Source organism: Nerophis ophidion, linkage group LG01 (assembly GCF_033978795.1).
Source record: "Nerophis ophidion isolate RoL-2023_Sa linkage group LG01, RoL_Noph_v1.0, whole genome shotgun sequence".
NCBI classification, from domain to species: Eukaryota; Metazoa; Chordata; class Actinopteri; order Syngnathiformes; family Syngnathidae; genus Nerophis; species Nerophis ophidion.
The window spans coordinates 75,616,138-75,644,115 of record NC_084611.1 but is presented as its reverse complement, the minus strand read 5'-3'; the positions used below and the strand labels follow the sequence as shown (position 1 = coordinate 75,644,115).

Here is a 27,978-nt window from a genome sequence, read left to right as displayed (position 1 = left end):
TTTCGCTAATACTGTATGAAGGAAGTATTAGTTTTTTTTAACAGTTAATATTTAATGCCGGTAACCAGCCCATACATAGTGTCAAGCAAACCAGAATTTTTTTTACTGTGTATAGCAAAATAAAAGCAGCAAAAACATTTCTGGAGGACCTCGATGATGTGACCGCCTCAAATGCTTGGCTTGTGCCAAGTTCTTGGCTGAAGGTCACTCTACCGGCCTTGTTATTCTCTGTAATGTGGGACTGCAAACCTCTCTGTTGTTCCGACCCATGCTGCTGACACCTGGGCTGCTTATTTCCACACTGCTCAGCGACTTCTCCCACTGTCTTGGTGCCAGCCACTGGGTCTGACATTGCTCAAAATGTCCTTTTATTTAAAAAAAGGCAGGATGTGTTTTATTTTCCATGACTTGGCTGCTTTAAACACTCTCCCTTAACATTTGTGAAAGTCATCGTTGCAGCCGGGCCGCAATTGACTTCACAGATTGCCCCAATGCAGCTGTTCAAAGGAGCAGTGGAGGTGTGCTACAAGCACTTTAAACCAGTGGTTCTTAACCTGGGTTCAATCGAACCCTAGGGGTTCGGTGAGTCGGGCTCAGGGGTTCGGCGGAGGTCAAGACACACCCGACTCATCGTGTAAATGTCAGGTTCAAACACTGATGACATCTATTAATCAGACAAAGAAGCAAGGAACCATGCAGAGACAAAGTTCAATTTAGCTCATGAGGAGAACGCATGGCGCTGCACACTTAGTCACAATCACGCCCTACGCTCTAAGGTTCAGCTCCCGCGTCCCTCTATTTATTCAGGAGTTCCATAGTCAACATCACGGAGGCCGCCTTTAAAAGGAGTGGTCACATATATTATGCAAAGCAGGTCAAGTACGCACATTATGTGACGGAATGTGCTTGGGGCCTTGTGATTTCCTTGTTTCGGCTTCGTCTGCGTGCTTTCATCTTATCTTAGTTGAGGTCCTTGAAGTCCTCGGCTTTTATTGGGCTAAAACAAATACAACATCTGCGGCGGAGGCCTCCCTCTCAGACAAAAAGTTTTGTCCTTGCACAGATAGAAAAAAATGCAGCTTGAGCACAATAGCTAATAACTATGGCAACGGACTTTAAGCATACTAAAGTTGTGTGATAGTATATGTACATGATTATCCTAACAGTAAATTAAAACTTCTCCTGGTGGGGTTTGGTACCTCCAACAAGGTTAAGAACCACTGCTTTAAACTATCCGATCATGTATGTACTGCAATTTACAGGCTACAGAATGCATTGGTATTCAAGCTGGACCCAATACATTTTAGAAGAAATACATATTTAAAATATTAGCCGCACCAAACAATAAACTGCAGTTGTACAGTTCACATATAAATATTTGAAAATGTTTATTTACATTCTTTAATTGTTTCCAAACAGTGCCTGTCACACAGCAGCAAAACAGCTCATCAAACAAAACAGAAGGCATCGTCATGAACCTATTAGCTGCGGAAGCTAGCTCTCCAACCAGATAAAGACTCAATAACTCCAGTGATGTTGTGGTGAATTTACAAAACTGAAACAATACAAAAAGAAGGCCATTGAAAGTTAAAAATACCAACACACACATGTGCTAGCATATTCGCTAATCCTAATGATGCTAGCTTGATTACATTACGATAACACGTACAAATATGTATGAAAACACACATACATCACACATGCAACGGTTTAGTAAGTATGAATAGTGACATCTTCCAAAAGATAGCACCATAACCCAAACAATAACACACCTTTTCAGTGTATATATCCATCCATCCATCCATTTTCTACCGCTTATTCCCTTTCGGGGTCGCGGGGGGCGCTGGCGCCTATCTCAGCTACAATCGGGCGGAAGGCAGGGTACACCCTGGACAAGTCGCCACCTCACTGCAGGGCCAACACAGATAGACAGACAACATTCACACTCACATTCACACACTAGGGCCAATTTAGTGTTGCCAATCAACCTATCCCCATGTTTTATTTTATATATCAGCGTAACAAAATATTCATGTATTTTTAAAAAACAAAACATTATGGCCGTTAGTGAAGAAAAATCCATTAATTAGCCGCACCGTTTCATAAGCTGCAGAGTTCAAAACGTTGGAAAAATGTGGCGGCAGATAGTCCGTAAAATATGATACTTTGCATGTTGTCCACGTGCTGTGAAGACAAATCTGGCTCAACATGTCTGACATACGTATGAACCCAGAAACCATCCAGACACCTTCCGGGTTTTGGTTTCTGCCTGCACGGTGTAAATGATGGAGATTTAGGAAGCTACACCTACTGCCCTGATGAGGCTGTCTAAGCAAAGCTAACACTCGGATGCTTCCTACACTTTGGGACTCAAACGGACTGGGCATATTTACATTAACTAATGCTTTTTTCCTGTGTTGGACTCAGTTAATAGCATCACTCTCCTGATAACTTCCCTTGAGTGCTGCTGTGAGAGGAAATTGACTGGAAATAGCCGCGCTAAGCCATCAATTACTTCACAGTTCTTGTTGGGAGTGTTTAAGTGCTGATGCGTTTATTTATTACCTTAAAAATCTTGACAAAGCAAATTGAAACATAGGTACATCACATACCAATACAAGTGAAGCATTAGTGATTATTGGCAGGTCTAAACTAGATGACACTACAATTAGTCAAACCCTATGGAAGAGTCTAATCTATTTCAATGTCTTCATATGACAGCAGAGGGCTTATTTACTCAACTCCAGAGAATACCAGATGTATATTAGGGGTGATGCTTTTTTTGCAAAGTTGCATTTTCAGAACAATATTCAATAATATTATATAACTGAGTCATTGTATTTACTATGACAAATTGGACATGGCGGGCGGCCAGACGCACCACCTCGCCCAGGAGGTGTAGCTGTATGCTGGTCTTTCTGCAGGTTCACATACAGAAACTTTGCTACATCTTTTTCTTCCGCTATTTAGTCAAGTATGATGTCCTACAAGGACTTCACTAAACAATCCAATTTCTACTGTTTGTTTTTCGGAGTAGTTTAGCCTTTTTTGAGGTGGAAAATGTTGCAAACGATATCTCTGTTGTAGTCACTTTTATGAAAGATTGTAATAATTTTTCAAGTGCACACCGAGTTCTATACAACACGGTCGTTGGAATCCATGAAATTCAGATCCCGTTATTCTCAAGATTGTGTTATATAGAAATCCTTATTCGTTATGCGCTGTAGCTCGGCTGCCAAAACCTGCTTGGTGTATAAAGTGACTTCACATAAAGTGACGTGAATCCCACGTCACAGAATGGGGCAGGCGCTATCCACCAGTAGATTTGGATGTCAACAATAACAGATTAATTAATTATGAAATATGAATGAAGATTCATCACTTCCGGGATAAGCCATAACCCGGAAGCCACACGCATTTGTTACATGGTCTGTGATTGCGAGGAAAGGCGGCCAATTTCGCTTCAAAACAGAACTTTGGATAAAACTGAGGTAACTTGTTGGTATTGCAGCGAGCACCAATTTTATTATCGATGCACATCCGGTGTAAAATACCATCTTAAAGCGAAACACGTAGTCGAGGATGGCATTGACAGTGTTGTCAATTCTCTTGGGAGCCTTTTTTTGTAAAAAGCTATGAGCTACAAATCCGGTGACATTTCCCAGGGATATTGGGAGACTTTTTTGCAGGCATGTGATTTGAACCTAATGAACAAGACAGAAAATAAGACGGGGGTCCGGGCTCCGCAAATTTCTGAGGCGCTTGCATTTTCCTTTTTGTTTCTGTTTAGTGGATTCCACCTTGAATTGTATACCCAATTTCAGTCTCTTAGACTCCATCTCCACTTCTAACTGCTCCAAATGCAAAAATCATAGAGTACAAACAATGTTTATTTTATAAACTACCTTCCTTTATCTGAATAGCCATTTGTGATTCATAGCATGAAATAACAAATATATTGTTTAAGCTTCAAAATGATTTAACTATTCAATGTCAAAATATAAACAGTGGAAATAATTACCAAAACACTTTCTGTGGATTTGTTTTACTTGAATTAAAATATTAAAATTGAAGAAATGAATGCAGCTGAAATAGGTTCCAGCACTCCCCGTGACCCCGAAAGGGACAAGCGGTAGAAAATGGATGGATGAATGGATGGATTTGTCATTACTAGAACTGCAAGTAGTAGCATAATTCTTTAATGTAACGTTATAGGCCCACTTAGTCCAGCGAAGTAGCAAACGTAAAGTAATGTTCAACATGAGTAATTGATCGGATTAATTTCTATTTAACTATGCTGGCTGAGGCTATCGAAGCTGATGAAGCTGCATATGGACTACACACTTGGCAGAGAAAGAATACACCTCCAGAAGTCACATGGAAACCGTATAAAGTGGTCATTACCTATACTGTACATAACCACTGCTTCTAGTCCAGTTTTTGGTCGGTACTAGTTAATTCTGACGACCACCTCTTCTGCTCACTGTGACTACATTAGTAGTGTGTTGTGATAGTCCAGTTTTTGGTCGGTACTAGTTAATTCTGACAACCACCTGTTCTGCTCACTGTGACTACATTAGTAGTGTGTTGTGAACCAACATCCTTGCCTTTTTGAGCCATGTCTCGGTTATGTTGTGTAGGCAGTAATATTCCGAGCTCCATATAAAATGGATTTGTAAAGCTCCTCCACATGGCAGTCTGTATTCAAGACTTAAAATTCCTTGTCTAAACCACGCTCTGTTAAAAGAGGTGGGGGAAATAATCGATTTTTAGACACATCGTAATTCGGACATGGACGATTATAAAATCAATTAGTAAACGTCAAAATCGATTTATTTATTGTAAAAACAGTAATAGTTTTAAAATTTGGCTGACTGTAGCGAGCCATCTTCACCGAGAGATCCGACGAGCTCCTTTATTATAGGGCTGTTATCTGACACTTTTGCACACATTTCCACTAATTTAATAAAGAAGGGAATGAATTTAACTGTTTCTTATTCTAAAGTTTATTTCCCAAAGTGATAAAAGCTTATGCATAACTGTATCAATATAAAAAGACGCATCAGTAATCGATTTTTAATCAAATCGTAGCTCCAGAATCGTTATCAAAAGGTGCCCAAAGATTCCCCCCTCTAGTTGTTAATCACACTCCGGATGAGTAAATCCTCAACTCAAACGGTTTCCAACGAAGCTAAATCTAGACTCTGATTTACAACTGCTAATTTTTTTAACAACAAATAATGATATATGGTTCCTCGGTTTTTGTTTGTTCCAAAAGATCAGACAAGAAAAAACTAATTGTATGAAAACTGAAGCATTTTTGCCATAATAAACAAAGTAAATCAAATCAATCTGTCACAGACTACACTGAAAAAAATTTGGAGCGCCATATACTTAAAAAAAGTTAAGTAAAAATTTCCACACAGAAATTCTTTGTAACTTTTACTCAGGAAATAGTCAAGTAAAGTTTACTTGCCAGCAAGAATTCATTTTTATTAAAAAACTCAGGTAAACATTACTAGAGATGTTCTTTCTTAGAGACAAAATGTACTCACTCTTTGATAGTAAATTTTACACAAAACTATCTTTGTATCTACTTATAAAACTCTTATAAAAATGCTTGATTTTCAGGATAATTTAACTAGTTTTTCTTTACTTTATTTGGAGCATTATTTAAGTAATATTTACATAATATTTAAGCTCCCACCTACACCACTATTGTAATATGAACCTGTTGTATTTTTAACATGGCCTACTGTTAATTACATTAAATTATCTTAACACATCTTCTACAAATATGAAATAACATACTTTCAAACAAGAGCACCTTTATCACATTTTCCAGCAGCATTACCAGACAAAACATTATAAAACTGTGATTTTTTGTTTTAGAACATTCACAACAATGCGAACAATTACAGGTAAAATACCCAATAAAATGTTGTGAATTGTAACTTATAAGCACAACAGCAAAATATTTCAACAAGTTACATTGACAAGCGTCATGTACTGCTTCCACACACACCAAAGAAACAGCTATATGCTAGAACAGCATATGTACACTGTGGAAACACTCACAGTAGAATTTTATTTCGCAAAGACCGTACTTTGGGCGACATTTTTAGAACATCCAGCTCTAGAAACAGCTTCTGAAACACTTCAAATGTGTATTTCAGTTTCAGTGGGTAACTCAAGTTCATGGCGTAGATTAAGCCCATGAGCAGAAGGCAAGCCTTTGCCACGGTTTTGCGGTGATCCAGAACCTCTTTTCCTTCGACGCAGGATTGTGGCCTTCCTGTGCTGCATTTCCACTGATGACGAGGATCTTGAGGACATGTTGAACAGAGTCTTCTTCACCTACATCCTGTGTATAACACATGATTCTGTGCTCAGGAGTCAATATTATACACATTTTTTCTTTTAAATTCCCAAGAGGTGATTCATGATGTTAAAACAGCCAGTTCATATATCCTACACATACAGAGACCACGGCATTGGTTAAGTCCTGGGGAAGTATTTAGGTAAATATTGATTTTATTTTATTTGATCTTTGTCTGGGTTAACCCAGGTTTGCACTTTAGTTTGTCAGTGTACACTTGGGTCACTGAGGCAACCATAATTTTTTTCAACAAGATTGTCTAAAAAATCCAGAAGGTTGTTTGAAATACCATTTCTCGTACTTTCAAAACATTTGCTTTTCAAACATTTTAGGTTTAAAACCAGTTGAAAAATTGGGACACATTGCAATTAATTGCCAATTTAAGTTAATGGCCTAATATTTGTTAATCTGAATACAAATGTTTTTCCTCATATATAGTGGTGGCACATGTGACTTTTACACAAAGAACAGAGGTTATAGTATTAGGTTGGAAACGAGATACATTTACTATGGTGAGAATAATCATCAGAAAATCCCAAATCCCAAAATGTACCTGGCAGTCTTTGATCAGCTCCTCTTCCGACTCTCCAAGGAACTCCATTAGGCAATGTATGATGAGATCTCTTCTGCCTTCAACATATTGCTATAAAACAGAGAAGCAAATTTATTGCAAAGAACATGTATATGGAAAAAGGCAATGTAATTAAATTATATTTATTTATTTAATTTGAAAGAGAGATAGAGATAGATAGACAGAGAGAAAACGAGAGATATAGACATAGAGAGCGCGCGAGAGATAGACAGATAGAAAGATAGATATATAGAGAAAGAGAGAGGGATGATAATAGCTACCTCAGTGTGAATGAGCCCAACACAGGATGACTGACACAAATTACATTAATGTCCCTGTAACTTTACCCGGCCAAGTGAATCCAGCATCGGTCTGATTTTCGTGCCTGCAACCCCACCCTATGTCCTAAATATCTCCAGGAGTTTGGGAGTGTGTGTGTCCAGTTTTGACAAAAAGGTTCGCTCCAGATGAACTACTGTTATCCTACTGAACTCCTCTTTGATCTGAAACAGAAGATAAAAACACAACTTGATCAAGACACGCACCTTGCTAGAACAATTAATATTGTAGTCTCCCCAGTATAATAAGGGCATTAAATGTTTTGAATGAACAAGGGCAATCAGTGTGAAGACAAGGGACTGACTGACTGCGGCCACCATTTCCATGTTTTAGCCTATAGTGTTTTAACAATCCTATTTGCTTGTCTGATTCAAAACTACACATCTTACACCTCCATCTCATGTTGAGGTACTTGTAACTTAATCATATTGGTGTCATTAAAAAATTCCATTTAAACCTTCAACAGCACTAATTTGATCTTACCTTGCGTAGGCTGTTGAGACCACACTCCTGAGAGTCAACGTCCTTCAATATTCTGTGAAATATATTGAGAAATTATATTATGACATATCATTAAAATACCATGTGTTACAATATGAAAATTAAAGCAAATGTTTATTTGAAGAAAACCGATGACACAGAAAGTTCCCCTAAAATATTTTAGACATTAAAATGACCATATAGTAAATTAACCTTGCTCCAAAATTACAAATCCCACCAGACAGGTTTAAGTTACAATTGATATATTTTTAGGTCCTGAAGAGGGTGTGCTTGTTGCTGCAATTTTGCAATTCGGTTTCAAACTTGCCATTTCTTGTTTAAAAAAATACTTGTTTTTGAAAAAAATAAATCATGCTTCCCCACAGTAACCACAAAATCTGAAACCAATAGCATACTTTCTGAATTTACAACAGCATGTCAACAACTGTTTATGAGCAGATATTACTGATATTTGCAACAAATCATATTATATATTATAAACATGGGTCTACAAGGGCTGGACCTGAATATCCCATCTTTGTGGTGGTATAAGTGGTTCAGGAGGCGGGAAGAGGACACTGGTGCTGGACTGCCGCCAAAAAAATTCAATAAATAAACAGCAGGAGATATCCATGCTAATACTGTCGGACTCCGGAGCAAAGAAATTGCTATATATATATATATATATATATATATATATATATATATATATATATATATATATATATATATATATATATATATATATACATATATATATATATATACACATACATATATATATATACACATACATATATATATATACATACATACAGTATACATATATACACATACACACATACATATATACATACGTATGCATATATATACATACATATACATATATATACACATCATAAATGAAACCTTACAGGTTTAGTAAAAATAAAAATCTCCTGTTCTGCAACCGTAAACACATCCAAAAAAGTAGCTGCGTGCCACAATGCCAAGTTTGCAGTTGTTAGCTAGCTAGCTAGCTGGCAGGCTAAATGGGTTAGCTAATGCTAACGTTAAGTATTCCATATTCCAACACTGACTTGAACAGATAAGCAAAGGCAACGTACAAAGTTAATTGAGCATATAACCTACCCATGTGGCTCCATTTCCATGAACTTTCTTGTTAAATGACTGTCCACGCCATCTGCTGTCTTCCGGTGAAATCCTGGTGCCCATGGGCGTGTCTGAGAGGAAAAGCGCAAACGATCCTCTGACGCATGCGCTGAGTGACCACAAGGTGGCAAGGTCTACTGCTATTATCCAAGTATATTTTACTTTCTGGTATCAGGTTGTAAAATCAATATATTAGTTAAGTAAATATTACTTGGAGTGAATGATCCATCCATCCATCCATCCATTTCCTACCGCTTATTCCCTTTTGGGGTCGCGGGGGATGCTGGCGCCTATCTCAGCTTCAATCGGGCGGAAGGCAGGGTACACCCTGGACAAGTCGCCACCTCATCGCAGGGCCAACACAGAGAGACAGACAACATTCACACTCACATTCGCACACTAGGGCCAATTTAGTGTTGCCAATCAACCTATCCCCAGGTGCATGTCTTTGGAGGTGGGAGGAAGCCGGAGTACCCGAAGGGAACCCACGCATTCACGGGGAGGACATGCAAACTCCACACAGAAAAATACCCGAGCCTGGAATTTAACCCAGGACTGCAGGACATTCGTATTGTGAGGCAGACGCACTAACCCCTCTGCCACCGTGAAGCCCAGCAAAACAAAATCAAACATTTGAAAATGTCAATTAATGCACTAAGTACTTGGATTACTGCATCAATGCAGTGTGGCATGGAGGCAATCACATATAAAAGTGAGGATACAAAATTACAGAAAACCATCAAGTAATTAAATAAAAGGTGAGATTTTAAAGTAAAAGAAGTGAAATAATAAATATTTGTAAAATTTAAATGAATATCCGTGGTAACAATTACAAGGCCAAAAAATATTTTTTTTCCAGTGTAGGATTGGGTAAAATAATCCACTAGACCGTAAATGGATCGATATCTTTAAAATTTTGCAACATTGGTTTAGGGTGACACTACGCCAACAATAGTTTGACAACAAGCCGTTCCGGGAAAAACACAAGAAAGTGAGGGATTCACCAGCATTTCCACCCGACTCTCCACTGGCCTTCAAGATACGAAACTGGGGCAACATTTCAGGGGATATTTCATTGAAAACTGAATGATACGAAAAGTGGGACTTACGAAAACCGAGGTACCACTGCATATGTATTTAAATGTTTTCCTTAGTCAGCTGACCAGCTCAATAAAATGGTACCAAAACATGTGAAAGAACAGAAATTAAGCTACTATTAATACGCATCATGGGTTCAAACAAAGTTCTCACAAAGCATTTACAATGGTCACATTGCTATTTCTGTCCAATTATTAGGACATTGTGGCATATTGGTAAGAATCCAAAAAGCAGCAGCAGCACCCACAAAAACAAAATAGAGCACAATTGAGTCAGTGTGGAAGCTACAGGGCTAGTCAGGTCCAGTTACAAATCTGCAGCCTACAAGAACAATAGGGTAGAGAACCAGAGCAATAATGTAGACAGAAGAGCTGCAGCAGGCAGGTCATCAAACCGCTCTCTGTGTCAGCAAAGAAGATGAAATGCAGCCCTGTGCACTGCCCTGGTCAAGGACCACAACACTGAATCCCCACCGCCTAGCCCTGATGGAGCATTCTTGGGAAAGAGGTGTGGTTGCATTTTGATTTTGGTTTGCATTGGTAATGGATTTTCCAGTAAGTAGGGCTGGTCCGTATACAAGTATTACAGTTAATACCAGTATATTTTAGAAATAGATATATATTTGAGACAATACCGCCATACTGATATATTTTGATGTGCCTTTGTTATGGCCGGTTGCCCTTCTCTGCCCTTGATGCAATACAACAAACTTTTCAAAAGAATATTGTCGCACAGTTGCAAACTTCTCGACTCGAGTGATGCAATGTGTTGGTTACTGACTGCATTTGGCTATTGGTGAGTGACTACAGATTTATTTACACATACATCAATTTGCTTGGGAACCTGTATCTCTTAGTGAAGCAAGTTTATCACTAATCTCATCTGATTATGTTGTTCAATTCTGTTAGTGACATAGCACAACAACTAGCGATAGATCCTCTCTGCTGCTCGCTTGGTGTGTCAAATGTTTAGCTACTCTGCGGCTTGAAAGTGCCTCTCCCCATAGCCCGTGCTGACTAACCTAGTCTAATGGCTGGATGGCTGAAGAGTAATTTCAAATTTATCAGCCAGCGGCCTTCATCCCAGTTAGCGAGTAGAAGCTCCATGTACCCCCGCACACAAGCATGAGCTTATAAACCTAAAAATGATGGACAAAATTAACAAAAACTGCTTTGACATAGTAATGGCTAATTCATTACTTTATAACAATAAGCAACACGTTACATTACTACTTAAAACAAAAATAATCTGAGTTAAGTTAAAAGTTAAAGTACTAATGATTGTCACAAACACTTCAGGTGTGGTGAAATTTGTCCTCTGCATTAGACCCATCCCCTTGACCACCCCCTGGGAAGTGAGGGGAGCAGTGGGCAACAGCGGTGCCGCGCCCGGGAATCATTTATGGTGATTTAACCCCCAATTCCAACCCTTGATGCTGAGTGCCAAGCAGGGAGGCAATGGGTCCCATTTTTTTTTTATAGTCTTTGGTATGACTCGGCTGCGGTTTGAACTCCCAACCTACCGATCTCAGGGCGGACACTCTAACCACTAGGCCACTGAGTAAGTGCTCTCACCACTGGTTATCTAGCCATAAAACAACCTTAAGCGCTTTGTACGTTTTGTTTAAGATACCGGTACATGGTTTCACCTAAACTGCCGAGATACCTGTGGCGTGGTCATAATGACGTCATTGAATAATTGGAATTAATTGCTATGATGATATGATTTTCTTTAAAACGGCCACAAATGTATACATACATTTAAAACTAATCTGCTTTTATTAATTTATATTACCTTAAATCTTTTTTTATTGTTTTGCCATATTTTCAAATTGTTGCTGCATTTTGTACAAGGTACTTTGAGATTTTTTTCAAGCGTTTAAAAACCTTCGACATTTTCAAATTAAAAGCAACTAGCAACAAATCAAGCATTCTCTTCTGGCGTTATTATAGAATGTACTCTTGTTTAGAGACTTCTATCCCTCAATGTCCCTGACTAAAGAGGCTGAAACGGGCATGACGTCACACTTGCCTCGCGCTGTTGTTCCAGTTGGACTTTCTTCTGTTAAAAGCCGCCACTGTCTTCTTAATATTTGCACATTTTGTAGATGGCTGTCCATGCAGATATATCTGCATTATACATAAAATTCACCTGTACATCGCAGTAAGTATAAAATACAAATCTGAAGTGGAAATTCAGTACCACTGTACTGTCTTAATCTATACAAAAGTTTGCACATGTCTTCAATCCTACACAGACTTTGATGAACTCATTACTTTTCATAGCAGTCCTTTTGACAAACTGTAGAATACTGATAAAATATAAACAATTAGCAGCATTACAACATATAGCCCCTGACTTGCATGAAAGAGAGTAAGTAGTCTAGCAAGGGCCAACCAAGAAAGACCTTTTGGTGAGGACCTGCTTAAGTGAGCATACACAGGAATCAACTTCTGCTAGTTGAAACAGCAGTGGCTAAACAATTCATGTTCTGAAAGTCAGGACTTTGAAAAACATCCCAAAAAAACAAAAAAATGTATGATAAAATCAAAGAATTAACAAACAGAAAAAAGAAAAAAAGGTAGTAGCGCTATTACAGACAAAAACGGAAAAATATTCAATGAAGAGCAGATAGCGACCCGATGGGTTGAATATGTAACCAAGTTATATGGTGACAAAAAGAGAGCAGAAATGCCCCTGATTACGTCAACTGATGGACATAATGTTATGAGGAACTAGTAAATGCTATCAAGACAATAAAGACAGCAAAATCTAACTTCCCAGATGATATGCCAATAAAATCACTGAAAGCTCTTAATGAACATGATACAAAATTATTAACAAGATTGGGGAACAAAATTTACAACAGAGGATCTGCTGAATTGGGACAATCCATTGTTGTTCCCTTGCCAAAAACAAAGAAAAAAAACAACAAAAGCACAAGACTGGGCAGATTTCCGAACTATCAGCCTAATGAGTCATTCGACAAAATTACTCCTTAAAATAATACAACAAACAGTAAGAAAAAGAATCAATGAAGAAATAAGTCAACTACTAAGTGGTTTTAGACCAGGCATGATTACTCGAGGAGATCCTCAATCAAGATGTTTATATTTGCTTCATAGACTATACCACAGGTTTTTGATAGAGTCAAGCATTCCAAAATTATTGAATGTCTTTCCAAAATAGGCATATGTGGGAAAGAAAAACAAATTATTACAAAGATGGATTGGGAACAAACAGCAGTCATAAAAGCCGATTGAGGAACGACAAAAACATTTTATATTAAAAAAGGAGTAAGACGAGTTTATGCATTGTCCCCAAGTCTGTTTAATTTATATATCGAAAACATTTCAGAGAAGGTGAAGACATGGCAGGTTTATCTATAGGTGGTCTTAACGATACGTTGATGATACATCCTTGTCACACTGAACACAAACAACATTCAACTATTACTAATTGTAGTGAATGATAAAGGCAAACCATATGGAATTAAAATTAATATGAAAAAATACAAAGCAATGGTATGGTAGTAAGAAAAAAATCAACCACGTCCAGTAATCCCTACAATAGATGCAGAGCTATAGAACAATTATCCAATATCATGTATTTGGTCAAAAGCTTTTTTTTTTTTATTTGTCATGAAAAAGGCAGGTTTTTGGGTTGGTGCACTAGTTGTAAGTGTATCTTATGTTATTTATTATTATTTGTTTTTTTGGGACGGCGTGGCGCAGTGGAAGAGTGGCCGTGCGCAACCCGAGGGTCTCTGGTTCAATCCCCACCTAGTATCTACCTCGTCACGTCCGTTGTGTCCTGAGCAATACACTTCACCCTTGCTCCTGATGGGTGCTGGTTAGCGCCTTGCATGGCAGCTCCCTCCATCAGTGTGTGAATGTGTGTGTGAATGGGTAAATGTGGAAGTAGTGTCAAAGCGCTTTGAGTACCTTGAAGGTAGAAAAGCGCTATACAAGTACAACCCATTTATCATTTATCATTTATGTTAATTTAATTAAAAATAAAATAAAAATTAAAATACATAAAAAATGTAAAAAAAAATAATAATAAAAAATTCTTCCCCGGCCCGGTACCAATCGGGCCTGGTGGTTGGGGACCACTGGTATAAAGGACCTTGGACCACTATAAACACATCGGCATTCTTGTAATGACATATAATCCTTGCTTGCAAACATAACACTGGGGTCCAAATGTGTGATTTACAGAACTAAATTTTCTCCTTTTAGGCGGTTACATTTTTTTCATAATAAGATTTACCGTATTTCCTTGAATTGCCGCCGGGGCGCTAATTAATTTAAAACCTCTTCTCACTCCTGCGCTTACCAAAGGCATGCAGTAAAAATTTGAGTGTGATGTAAGCTTAGACCTTAAATCCTACTGAATAGCTCTAAATCTTCTTCCCTTTATGCGATTTCAAATTACCGGTATTAAAATCAGCCTCCTACATTTTGAAAATGATGACAGGGGAAGTGTCACTCGTCTGGCGGTGGTTTGACTTCAAGTGGGAATATGTCGAACAGACAACCATAATTTGTCAAGTATGGTGTTAAAACGTTGCTACAAAAAGTAGCATTGCTGCTAATACGTTGCATCATTTGAAAAGCCACCTGCTAGAATTTGAAGAGTGATTACTCCGCATTTCAACATCTCCATTTGGTGCCACACGTCCACAAAATCATGCACAAAAGTGCACTTTATTTGTTTTAAACTATTGTAGTGGCGTTCTGTACAAAAAGTGCACTTTAATTTAGTGCTGTTTTGATATGTCATCTTAGTGACATCATGCACAAAAGTGCACTAAAAGCTCGTTTTAAAATGTCTCTGACAATCTTGCACTTTCTGTTTTGGAAATGACATAAATGTGTGTGCCACTGCTTAATAGGTGTTTAATAAATACAGTTTTGGTCAATTGACTTAGTTGTGATTTCCTTCTCTGCATGAAAGTTTAAAATGAGCATATATTAATGCAGTATGAACAATGTTTTAATGTAGACACATAGAATCATCATACTGCTGTGATTTAATGCATCAAGTGTTCATTCAAGGCTAAGGGAAAATATCGCGATATATATCGTGTATCGTGACATGGCCTAAAAAATAGAGATATTAAAAAAAAGGTCATATCGCCCAGCCGCCAGTCCCACACACACACACACACACACACACACACACACACACACACACACACACACACACACACACACACACACACACACACACACACACACACACACACACACACACACACACACACACACACACACACACACACACACAAAGAGCCTGCCTTGTTGCCCTTTTAACTTGCCTTGGTTTCCTAAAATATGAGCTCTCCTTAAAGGAAACACTTGCCTTGACCTTAAAAAAGTTAAAATTCAAGGCCTACCAGATTGTAGAGTCAAGACTCAGAATTAACTGAAAGATGGTGTGATGGAGCGACGTCAGACGACGACTTACTGTATATTTGTAATATCAGTGGATGCTATCTTGCTTCAAAGCAACTTCATGGACATTACTTCTAATTTTCACTTATTTGAGTGGATTACTGGATGGCTATGAGGAAGGTTGATAAAGTGCGGTAGCAGCAGTCATGGGTAAAGCGCGTTCACTTTAAACTGACACTAACTTATTAGCGTGCGTGACTTTGAGGGACTTTTGGCGAAATACTGTTGTGTTAGAAACTTCTGTGTGGTGTTGCTTGCTAATTTGTGATTATTCCAAGATAATTTTCAATATGTAGCAGTGGCAGCTGAAATAAATTTGTCATAATTATGGACACAGTTGGATTGAAAAAATACGTGAGCGGTATTGTTAGTCCAGAATTTTTACAGCCCAGGAGGACCGACCTTATTAGGAACCAATACCAAAACATATTGGTGCTTTGTATACATGCCTACCTCGCACTAACTCATGTTCCATCATACTTTCTCTAAGATTACCATTTTTCTGGACTCACTAGGACAGGGGTGTCCAAAGTGCGGCCCCCACACATTGCAAAATTGATAGTATTGCAAAAATTTAAAAACATTTTAAAAAAGCGGAATGAGGTGAAATCTAATGAGGAAAAACTGGCAATGTTGACACAAAGCTGCCATGCGGGCAGTTTGTTTTTTTCCTTTTGTCTTTATTTTCTTTTTTTTCCATTGCTCAAAAAAAAAGGACAAAAAATCTATGTTATAATGAATTATTACTTAAAAAGTATCACTTTAAAATGTTTTATGTGGAAAAAATATTGCATATGTTGTGTGGTTGCCATATAAAAACATAAAAGTTTTGACAGAGCATAAAACAAACAAAATAATAGTTCCAACTTAAAATCGACAGATATGTCGGAAGTTGATCTTGAAACGTAAGTGTTAAAAGTAAAAAAATTAAAAAAAATAATAAAAATGTATCACTTATGAGTGGGGAACCTTTCGTATCTCAAATATATTTATTAGGATTTTATCTAACTTTTCACTGAGATTACTCAAAAATATTAAATAATTGAAATCAATGGTGTCCTGCATTATTGATCTTTGAGGGCTTTAATTGCTAAATAAAAGGAACTCTCCTGAAGGAATCAATAAAGTACTATCTATTTATCTAAATACTGCATATTTCAGTTTTATTATAAAACACAAAGTTGTTTTTGACAGAAAAGGCATAAAACCTTATTTGTTTTACATTATATCAACCTCAAGTTGATATAGAGATTTATTGTAAGCATTAGATTAAAAAAAATAATAATAATTTGACTTTTTTCTAACATTTTAGTGACTGGGACCCTCAATGCTCCCCAGGAGCCCTAAGGATTAAAAAAAAAAAAATCTATATATTTTGTTATGGTTTGAAAATGAAAAATATCAAAATGGCCCTTGCATGCTTAAATTTTTCCGTGTGCGGCCCTCTGTGGAAAAAGTTTGGACACCCCTGCACTAGGACAACAACATATTCTTTCGGCATTTGATTGCTGAAAATGACTAATTATGTTATAACGTGGTGGAGTGGCTGCTCTCTCACACACAATTCTAATAAATAATCCCAAGACTTATCACTTTCACATTGTTGTACTATGAGCCCACAGTAGTTAAAAAAAACTATTTGAATGAATGGGCTGAGTAAGAGGTGAGTCATAAGCGTAGCACGTCTTTGGCGTATCCCTTTGGGTCTGTGTCCGTAGGATCAGATCCAAAGTCTGGAAGTACTTTGAAAAATAAAGAATCTTAGTTCACAAGGAAATCAGAATGAGCTATTTGTTTCCGTTGCTGCTGAGACTTGTGACATGCCTTTTGCACGTTGAGAGGATTCCACAGATAAGCCTGAAAGTCAACTCATTGTACCCCTGACACAGCAAAGTAAGCCTACTCATAATTTTAGCACGGGGGGGTTCAAGGAAAGATTACAGCCAACAGACTATGATCAACACCTGGGTAAATGACCACCTACTGTACTGTATGATGAGTAGTTGTGACACATACATCCCGTTAATTAGTAGTTACTGATTATTCATGTCTTGAAGTAACTAAGCAAACATACAGTACACTGCCTGGCTGCAGCCAAGGACAATTCAGTGGTCAGAAGAACAACAACATGACTTCAATGATGGGAATTTAGGCTACATCCCTGCACAAGGCACAACTCCTCTGGGCAACAATATTCTGCTCAGTAAAACACTGGCACGGAAACAGGAGTTGAGAACATAGAAAAATTCACTGATGTTAAAAAATTACATTTCAAAAGTAACAAAAGCAGATGGATTAATTTGGTTCTGCAAGATTCTGGAAAATATTTTCGTGCTTAGACTTGCGATAAGGGCTTAAGCTATCGAATATTTAAGTAGTCAAGTAATCTATCCATTAATTTGTTCGAGTAATAGATTAATCGGATAAAACACACTTTATAGTCTAAATGCATATTTAAGGAAAAATAGTCAAGATACACAAATATCTTTCGGCTTGCAATAACCTTTTTTTATACAGTGGGGCAAAAACTGTCTCTCACAGTTGAAGTCTACCTATGATAAAAATTACAGACCTCTGTCATCATTTTAAGTGGGAGAACATGCACAGCGCTATATAAATATAATTCACTTCACTTCACAATCAGTGGCTGACTAAATACTTTTTTGCCCCATTGTATATATAATAAATGTCCTTCAACATTGAAATTGCACTTTTAACGTGTGCGCATTAAAAAAATTAAGAAAAGAAAATCTATTCGCCATTTGCCACAGTAAAGATCTTGGCACCCACACATCACCGCTCCCATGTGCGCCCTGTTGCAATTATGACCATGTATTGAAAGTTCCATGCACCCCGTGCAGTCCAGAGTTTATCTTTTTTTTTTGTTACACTCAAACGATTAATAGAAGCGACAAAGTACAAATCTAAGATGTTCCTTAGTGTAGTTATTAATTGGTTTAATCAATTAATTGTTACAGCCCTCATTGGGATTGCGATTTTCCGGGATTATTTTGTCCACACAAACGCCCACGCACGCACACCATGTTAAATTTCCAAGTCTGTCTGATATTTTTAAAAGGTCTGATGAGAACAGGCACCAAAAACATGATGTATTTCGGGTCACATATACTTGTAGAATTTTCATTTAGATAGCAGATTGTTTTTTACCAGATTATACGTATGTTGGATGTAATAAAGAGGATGTAAATGATCTCCCCCCAAAAAATAATGTTATGTACTGCAAAGAGACAATGTTTCTGACAACTTCACTTGTCCTTTTTGGTACCACTGAAAGACCAGAACAAAGACTCCTCTCTTTTTAGGTTTTTGTCACCATACAAGCAGACTCTGGTCTTGAGTGAGGCAAGGGTGAAATCTGATCGCACCAAACTCTGACCAAAAACACCAAATACAAACATGACCTGGTGAGGCAGAGCAACACCCATACCATAAATCAAATATACAGCACTACCTTGACTTACGAACTCAGTTACTTCCCCGAATGAGCTCAGAACTCATAACACTCCTATCTCAAATCTGCTTCCCCGATTGGAAAATTATTTTAAATGTATGTCATCTGCGCATGGCCCTCAAGAAACCAAAATTTTAACATGCAACATGCCTTTTGATAAGAAACACACTTTTAGATGTGCCTGGGCAATATACCCTAAAATTTGTGGAAAAAAAAAAATTTTTTAATATAGTCTGCAACAAAAAAAAAAAAACTTTATGGATAAAATCGATTCAAAGCCCAAGCCTACTTTTAGATAGGAAATATTGTTTGAAAAACATAACAATAGCATGTACTACAAGCAACTACAATAGTTTTATGAAGTAATATAATAATAATATTCAGCATTTACCTTGGGGAACAGAGCTTTATATGTGTCCCTTATGGGCTGCTTCTCTGTCGTGTAGCATTAGGAACTAAGCAATAGTTGTTCACGTTGCACGGGGACGTATTTGGGTGACGGTAAGAGTTGACAGCAACTGACATGCACGTTTGTGTACAAAAGTAATGCTTAATCGTATAGTTTGTTGAGTCAGGACTGAAACACGTCAAATAGAGTTAGCAGCTTCTTAATATTTTTACAAATAAATGTCTGTCGTTTGGATGCTTGTGGCTAAATGCCGCAGAGACTGACTGGCGGATAGTGTGATGCGGACTGACAGTGCTGCAGTCGAGCTGACTCTATAAAGGCAATATAGGCTAACTTTTTAGAATGTTTATCATTGTTGTTACATCTCAGCTGGTATATGTCAGCTGCTAAAAAACAAATCGTACATACAAAGGAAAGTCCTACAAGTCTATCCGACCAGAAAGTTGCTTTGGGTGCATGAGATCATCGGCTAATGTAAATTTCACATGTCTTTATGTATATCATGAGCTGTGACCATTATTACATCTGCTGACAAAAATACAAGTATGATTACTAGCCAGAAGGCCTTTAGAGGAAAATGTATTTTGCTCATCATCCACAATCTCTATGTGTGTAAAGAATGTACATCTTTCTCAGTTTTGAGGGTTCTACACAAGTAAAGAAATTGCTATTATGAGGCGGTTAACAATGCAGCGAATTGGGATTCATAATTTCTGCCTATAAAGCACTCTAAAACATCCATACATCCATCCATTTTCTACCGCTTGTCCCTTTCAGGGTCATGGTGGATGATGGAGCCTATCTCAGCTGCATTCGGGCAGAAGGCGGTGTACATCCTGGACAAGTCACACCAAAAAAAGCCAACATTGTTCCATTTACATGCTGTGCCTTGCGTATAAACCAAGCTGCTACCTTTTTCCTACATTTTGAACCCTGCAGCTTAAAAAACAGTGCGGCTGATTTATGGAATTTTTTTTCGCTAATGTCCGTAATGCTTTGTGCTCAATAGTTCTCAGTAAACCCAAGCAGAGGCCTGAAAAGGTATGTTATCGTTTGTGCAACGGCGCCATCCTTGGTGGAGTTTGCTCACTGCAGGTATTGAGGGTTGAAAATTTATTTCTTGTTTTGATGAAATAAACCGGAAGTAAACCCGTCCATAGCATGTTTGCTCGTAAGGATTCTTCATTCATCACTCCAGGCAACATAAGTTTTACAATTTACCTAAAACCATACTTGTTAAACCGTCCCGTGTGTGATGTCTATAGAAGTGTTTTCATGCACATTTGTAAGCGCCATCGTAATGCAGTAGCTAATATGCTAATACGTTTACGAGTAGAAGTGTGGGAAATAATCGATTTTTAGATGCATCAAAATTTGGACATGAATGATTATATAATAGATTAGTAAACGTTCATAATTGATCATCGATGTATTTCTTGTAAATAATGTAATGAAGACAGTTTTAATATTTAGCTGACTGCAACGAGCCACCTTACTGAGAGATCCGATCAGCTCCTTCATTATAGGGCACTTATGTTCGGTTTTTGAATACATTTCTATTAATTTAATAAATGTGATGAGAATTAATGTAACTGCTTCGTATAACAGATGCACTGTTTTTAAAATGTGCAAGTGATAAATGATTATTTAATGAAACGAAAAGAAATGTAAAACTGCATCAATATACATGAATTAAAGATGCATCAATAATCAATTTTTAATCGAATCTTGGCTCCTGAATCGTAATAGAATCGGGAGGTGACCAAAGATTCCCACCTCTATCTACAAATATGTGTTAGTATGATGACCTTACAATTGCATTATATTTGTATTTTTTCAGTTTCACAAATATCTAAGTAAATTCACCAAAATTCCACCGTGGAGTTATTGAGTCGATTCTGCTGATTGAAGAACTAGCTTCCACAGCGAGTGGGTCCATGACGATGGCTTCTGTTTTGTTTGATCAGCCGTCTTACTGCCGTGTTACGGACACCATTTGGAAACAATTAAAAGGTATGCAAATAAACATTTACAAAATCTGTGTAAATAAATCCTTTCACAACATATGTATCTGCGACTTATAATCCGGTGCGGCTAATACACAGAAAAAAAACTGTTCTTCAAAAATTTTGGTGGGTGCTGCTTATATCTCGGTGTCCTCTATAGTCCGGAAAATACGATAATTTTCTGGCGTTGTGACACATCGTCTTCCTTCAACTGATCCTTTGATCACTAGCAAGCAGTCAGCTACTTGCTAGTAGCTAGTTTGAGCTGCTAATAACATTGGTTGCAACCCACCATTAAATTCAGAGCTGCTTCTATATTGCCATTGAGTTTAGAAACGTTAATGCTAGGTGATAAATCATACATCTCTCCTAGGGCTCCACGATTTATCAACATCAAGATTTTGATTAGTGCGCTAAAAACCACGAGGCGGAGATTTTTTTATTTTCTTCGATGGCATTTGAGTGACAGACGTTTGCCAATCAGAATTGTTGATCCCTTTGCTTTCTGGCCAATCAAAAGTGTTTAAGAAAAAATGAAGTTTGTGTGCGTTGCAGCGGAGGCATCCAGTACGCTAATACAAAAATACCACTTGCTCCTCGGAAAAAGTTTAAATTACACACACAGAAAGCACGTGCTAAGAGCCTTGCTCCTCACCAGTGAGAAGTTCTCCACAGTAAGATTTTTGCTTATAGAAAGGAATATACATTTTATTTTGTTTGTTAGTTTATTTATTTAGGATAAAGGTATTTATCTTCCAATTATGGAAAAATAGTAAACAATTCTACAGTAATGATCAGTGTTAATTTTGTTGACATGAAAACGTTCGTCTTAGTTATTGTCAACCTATTTTCCGCTGACTAAAATAAAACGATAATAAATCAGAACCAATGCACGTTACGATGGATCCCGTGCTGTTTTTCTTAGGAATTAATTCTTCCTTCATTTGTTACCAGATTGGCACCTTCTTTCTCTAGTATTACTACTCGTATCACTCCTCTAGCATCACAGCTAATGTTACCCATGCTGCTACCTCTCATGCGGGGGCGTATGATGCGACAGTGTGTGACGTTTGTAAGAAGGTGCGCTTGTCTGTGAGGAGACACAAGGAGTGGGAAAAGCCTGTAGTGTAATGCCTGAAGCTAAAAGTAACTGCGTGAGAACGTATACTCAAATATCACGATATAGTCATTTTGTATATCGCACAGAGACAAACTCGCGATATATAGAGTACATCGATATATCGCCCAGCCCTACATGAGGGTCATACTTAACATAAAAACCAAAGTAGTTCCCACTGCCAGATCTGAATTATGGTGGATCATGTTCAATTACAGGTATATTTGAGCCATCAGCCGTGTTGCGATGAGCTATAGATGCTCTGCCTCAGCAGCTTGTTTTAGTCTGAATGAATGTGGGAGGTGCAGCTTAGTGCATCTGCGCTCAACTATGCCGTCTTAGGCTTCAAGAGGACTCATTGAGCTTTCTGCAGAGCGCATCGTCACAAGTTGATAAAACCAAATCAAGACCATTGTATCGAGCGGTTCAATAAGAAGAGGTGTATTGTTGCACCCCTAATCTTAGCATCCCTAAATCCCATTACCTGCCTTGTTAGTCACCTCATATTAGCAGTTTTTCACTATTTAGAATGTACAGAAAAGGAGAAAAAAATGTTCTTGTCTCCTATAGGGAGTGTGGATGATGGGCAACACACACGACATCCTTCCGAGCAACACTTGGGTAACTTGCCGTGTCTGAACAGCCACTCCAGGCCTATAAGCATTACAACAGCACGCACGCAACTCAAGAGTGGCCTTGTGGTTAGAGTGTCCGCCCTGTGATCGGCAGGTTGTGAGTTTAAACCCCAGCCGAGTCATACCAAAGACTATAAAAATGGGACCCATTACCTCCCTGCTTGGCACTCAGCATCAAGGGTTGGAATTGGGAGTTAAATCTCTAAAATTATTTCCGGGCACGGCCACCGCTGCTGCTCGCTGCTCCCCTCACCTAACAAGGGGGTGCAACAGGGGGATGGGTCGAATACAGAGGGTAATTTCACCAGTGTGTGTGTGACTATCAGTGGTACTTTAAATTTAGTCTGGGATTGATCTTTTTTTTACTTATAACTAACGCTTCGTCCACCTTTTAAGGGGTGTCGTAATGGGCAACCGATCAGCAACAGTCTGTACAATGTGTGTCTGTTCTTGAACAGGTTTGTGCTGAAAATTAAATTCCGTTATACTTACGCAATGACAAAGTTTCTTCCGGGGGGGGGGGGCGCAGTTGCCCTTCGAGTGAGCATCAATTATTTCTGACCTGAGTACAAGTTCAAGTATGAATGAACCATACAAGTCTGCTTGAAATAGGAGGAAAAAAAAAAAAAAAGGAAAAAAATACTGTTTTCTACGGAGCCCCTAAAGGACATGGATATTTTGCGAGACGTTGCAACACTTTTAGCCAGGCCTCGCAACACTTTTAGCCAGACCTCACAACGCTTGGCGCGAGACCTCGAACGCTTTTTAGCGGGATCTCGCTAAAAGTATTGCGAGATGTCGCTAAAGTTTTTTTTTCCTACATCAGTGAACCGGAAGTAAAACAGACACAGCAATGGAGCATCTTACCAATCATCCGTGGGAGAACTTTATTGATTTCTAATTTAGTATTGGCCTAACATATAAAGACATCAAATCGGAATATGGTCCCACAACAGACCACAGATGATGGGTAAGTATTGAGAGATCTCGCAAAACATTTTTTTCCCCTCCATACCCCTTTAGGGGCTCAATAGTTTTCTAGTAATGACTCAATCACAAACAATAAGACCATAAAGATGAATGACCCTTACAAGTAGGGCTGGGCGATATATCGATTTATACGATATATCGCGGGTTTGTCTCTGTGCGATATAGAAAATGACTATCGTAATATTCGAGTATACGTTCTCACGCAGTTACTTTTAACTGCGGGCGTACACTTCAGGCTCTTCTCACTCCTTCTTGTCTTTCCTTCTCACAGACAAGCAGGCGCATATTCTTACATACGTCACACACTGTCACGTCATACGTCACATACAAATACGCTCTCGCAGAGCAGAGAGGTAGCAAACTGGGCTACGTTAGCTGCTAACGCAGCCGTACAAGAAAAATAAGATGCGGATCTGGTAACAAATGAAGGAAGACTTAATTCCCAATAAAAACAGCAGGGTTTCCATCGTCTGACGGTGGTTTGGCTTCAAGTGGGAATATGTCCAACAGACAACCGTAATTTGTCAAATGTGGGGAAAAAGCGTTGCTATAAAATGTAGCATTACTGCTAATATGTAGCATCATTTGAAAAGTCACTCGTTAGAGAATGAAGAGAATTTCATAACCTTGGTAACATACCACATAGTGAAGGACGAATATTATGTGATTTCCTGTTATGCAGCTAATTTTTATTCGACACTTAAAATGTCTCTGACAATCTTGCACTTTATGTTTTGGAAATGACTTGAATGTTTGTGCCATTGCTTAAAACCTTTGAAAAAAACACTTTTGGTCAATTGACTTAGTTGTGATTTCCCTCTCTGCATTAAAGTTTAAAAGTAGCATATATTAATGCAGTATGAAGAAGAATGGTTTAATGTATACACATATAATCATCATACTGCTGTGATTATAAGCATCAAGTGTTCATTCAAGGCCAAGGCAAAATATCGTAATATATATCGTATATCACAATATGGCCTAAAAATATCGCCCAGCCCTAGTTCCACAACAGAGCACAGATGATGGGTAAGTATTGAGAGATCTCGCAAAACATTTTTTTCCCCTCCATTCCCCGAAGGATTCTAGCGGGAACTCTCATTCAACCCTTTTTCGATTACGCTTGCACGTCCTGGTACCCCAGCACCTCCAAAACCCTCAAATCTAGACTCCAAACATCCCAGAATAAGCTAGTCCGGTTACTTTTATACCTCCACCCCAGATCACACCTCAATCCAACCCACTTCTCCAAAGTGGGCTGGCTCAGGGTGGAGGACAGAGTAAAACAACTTGCACTGAGCCTAGTCTATAAAATCCGCTCCACCTCCCTGATACCGAAGTACATGTCAAACTACTTCCTTAACGTAAATGACCGCCATAACCACAACACCAGGGGGAGCTCCACAAACCACGTTAAACCCAGATTCCGATCTAACAAAAGGTCTTAACTCATTCTCTTTCTATGACACATCAATGTGGAATGCACTCCCAACAGGTATAAAAGTAAGTGCATCTCTTTATTCCTTCAAACCCGCTCTAAAACAACACCTCCAGGCAACTTCAACACTTTACTAATGCCCTCCTCCATTCACATCCCATCTCCCCGGATTATAAACAACCTAATGTAAATAATCAAATGTACTTCTAATGTATATACTGTACTTGTTCTTATGCTATCTGAACTCACTATGTTCTCTGCTGGCTGTACAAATCCTACTAAATAAGACCTACACTGTTTCAATGTACACATTTCTCTGTTGATGCAATTGTTGATGACTGAAGTACTGATATCAACCAAAGCTCCTCATCCCACCCCCCGGATTGTAAATAATGTAAATAATTTAATGTGCATACTATGATGATTAACCTGCGTGATGACTGTATTATGCTGATAGTATATATTTGTTCCATGAATTGATTAACGTGGACCCCGACTTAAACAAGTTGAAAAACTTATTCGGGTGTTACCATTTAGTGGTCAATTGTACGGAATATGTACTGTACTGTGCAATCTACTAATAAAAGTATCAATCAATCAATCCATAGTTTTCTAGCAATGACTCAGTCACAAACAATAAGACCATATATCCTTTTCCCAAACAACTACCCATAAAGATGATTGACCCTTAGAACACAATTCTTAAACTATAGGGTTCCCCTATTGTAGTGGTTCTCAGCCTTTTTTTAGTGATGTACCTCCTGTGAACATTGTTTTAATTCAAGTACCCCCTAATCAGAGCAAAGCATTTTTGGTTGAAAAAAAGAGATAAAGAAGTAAAATACAGCACTATGTCATCAGTTTCTGATTTATTAAATTGTATAACAGTGCAAAATATTGTTCATTTGTAGTGGTGTTTCTTGAACTATTTGGAAAAAAAGATATAAAAATACCTAAAAACTTGTTGAAAAATAAACAAGTGATTAAATTATAAATAAAGATTTCTACACATAGAAGTAATCATCAACTTAAAGTGCCCTCTTTGGGGATTGCAATGGAGATCCATCTGGATTCATGAACTTCATTGTAAACATTTCTTCACAAAAAAAGAAATCTTTAACATGAATATTTATGGAAGATGTCCACAAAAAATCTAGCTGTCAACACTGAATATTGCATTGTTGTATTTCTTTTCACAGTTTAGGAACATACATTCATATTTTATTGAATAATTATTCAATAAATATATATTTTTAGAAATAAAAAAATATATATATATAACATGTACCCCTTGGCATACCTCCAAGTACTCCCAGGGGTACGCGTACCCCCACTTGAGAACCACTACCCTGTTGAGCCCAATTTGAAGATGGCAGCTCATCTCTCAAATCCGAGCTGGCCTTCTATCGAGTAAGGCCTGCCCGCATGCTCTGCAGTCGACTGACAGCCGACGTGGAATCAACATCTGTAGTGGTGAAAGTCATCTCCTCTTGCAGGGGGAGCGAACACACCGGCTTCCCACAGCAGCGAGGTTGTGTAACAACAGCGTGGAATGAGGACAACACAACACGGACATGACACGCGACAACAGTCTGCAGCTATGATGCCTTTTTTTACGGGCTATGCAAATGAATGGCAGCGTCTCATTTGAGAAGCTATATGACGGAAACATAACACGGAAATTCCAAAAACCACACGGATAATTGCCGCCGAAGGAGCGGCGAGGAACATTTGACCGGACAGCCGTCGGTGTTGTTGCTATGTGGGCCCGAGCAGTTTACAGGCACCGAATTGCCACCAACGTGGTATACGGCGACAACATTGTCGCCTATAAATATGTACAAATAAATGCAACAAATGCTTACCAGGCGTGCTTTTCCATGCCGGGGCGGTGCAGTTCGGTCTCTCCCAGTCTTAAACGTCAACAATGGCCATCTTCTCCGCTAATTAAAACCTTAATAGACCACCGAGGAGGACACGCTCACACGCACGGGCGGACCGCGTCCAACGCAGTGCCATGCCCCTCCTCGCCCCGCCAGCTCCAACAGCTGCCAATTTAAAGGAGAAGTTAATGTATTTCAATTTTTTTTTTTACTTCTAATTGACGAAAAGAGGCATCAACTCCGCCATGTAGACGCCGGTTTGACGGGAACACCGCGCGAGTCACTGACAAGGAAATCATTCAGAACGGCTTGTGATTCTGCAGGCTCCGAGGAGGGGCGAGCCAATCAGCGTTTAGAATGATCTATGATTGACATGTCATCAGCCAATCGTCTTGTGGAATGACGGCTCCCCGGTCAAGCGGAATGACCGTGGCTGCCAATCCCCGTTGATATTCATTATGATGGAAGGCGGGGCTTGCAGGTGTCGCACAGAGACATAGTTGGCAGACGAATGCAATTATAATGAAAACGATGATGCTGTGTTCCAAAT

At 38.5% G+C, this 27,978-nt stretch overlaps 1 protein-coding gene across 2 annotated transcripts in view; it reads right to left on the bottom strand.

Annotated features, from left to right (window-relative positions):
- Positions 1-27,742, bottom strand: part of evi5l (ecotropic viral integration site 5 like) — a 92,816-nt gene extending 65,074 nt beyond the window's left edge. Inside the window, exon 1 of one of the 2 annotated variants that reach the window (XM_061911493.1) lies at positions 27,411-27,742. The gene's annotated coding sequence lies outside the window, so the exon portion shown is untranslated. The remainder of the gene's footprint in view (positions 1-27,410) is intronic. The other variant, XM_061911498.1, reaches the window with a different exon arrangement.
- Positions 27,743-27,978: the final 236 nt, after the last annotated feature.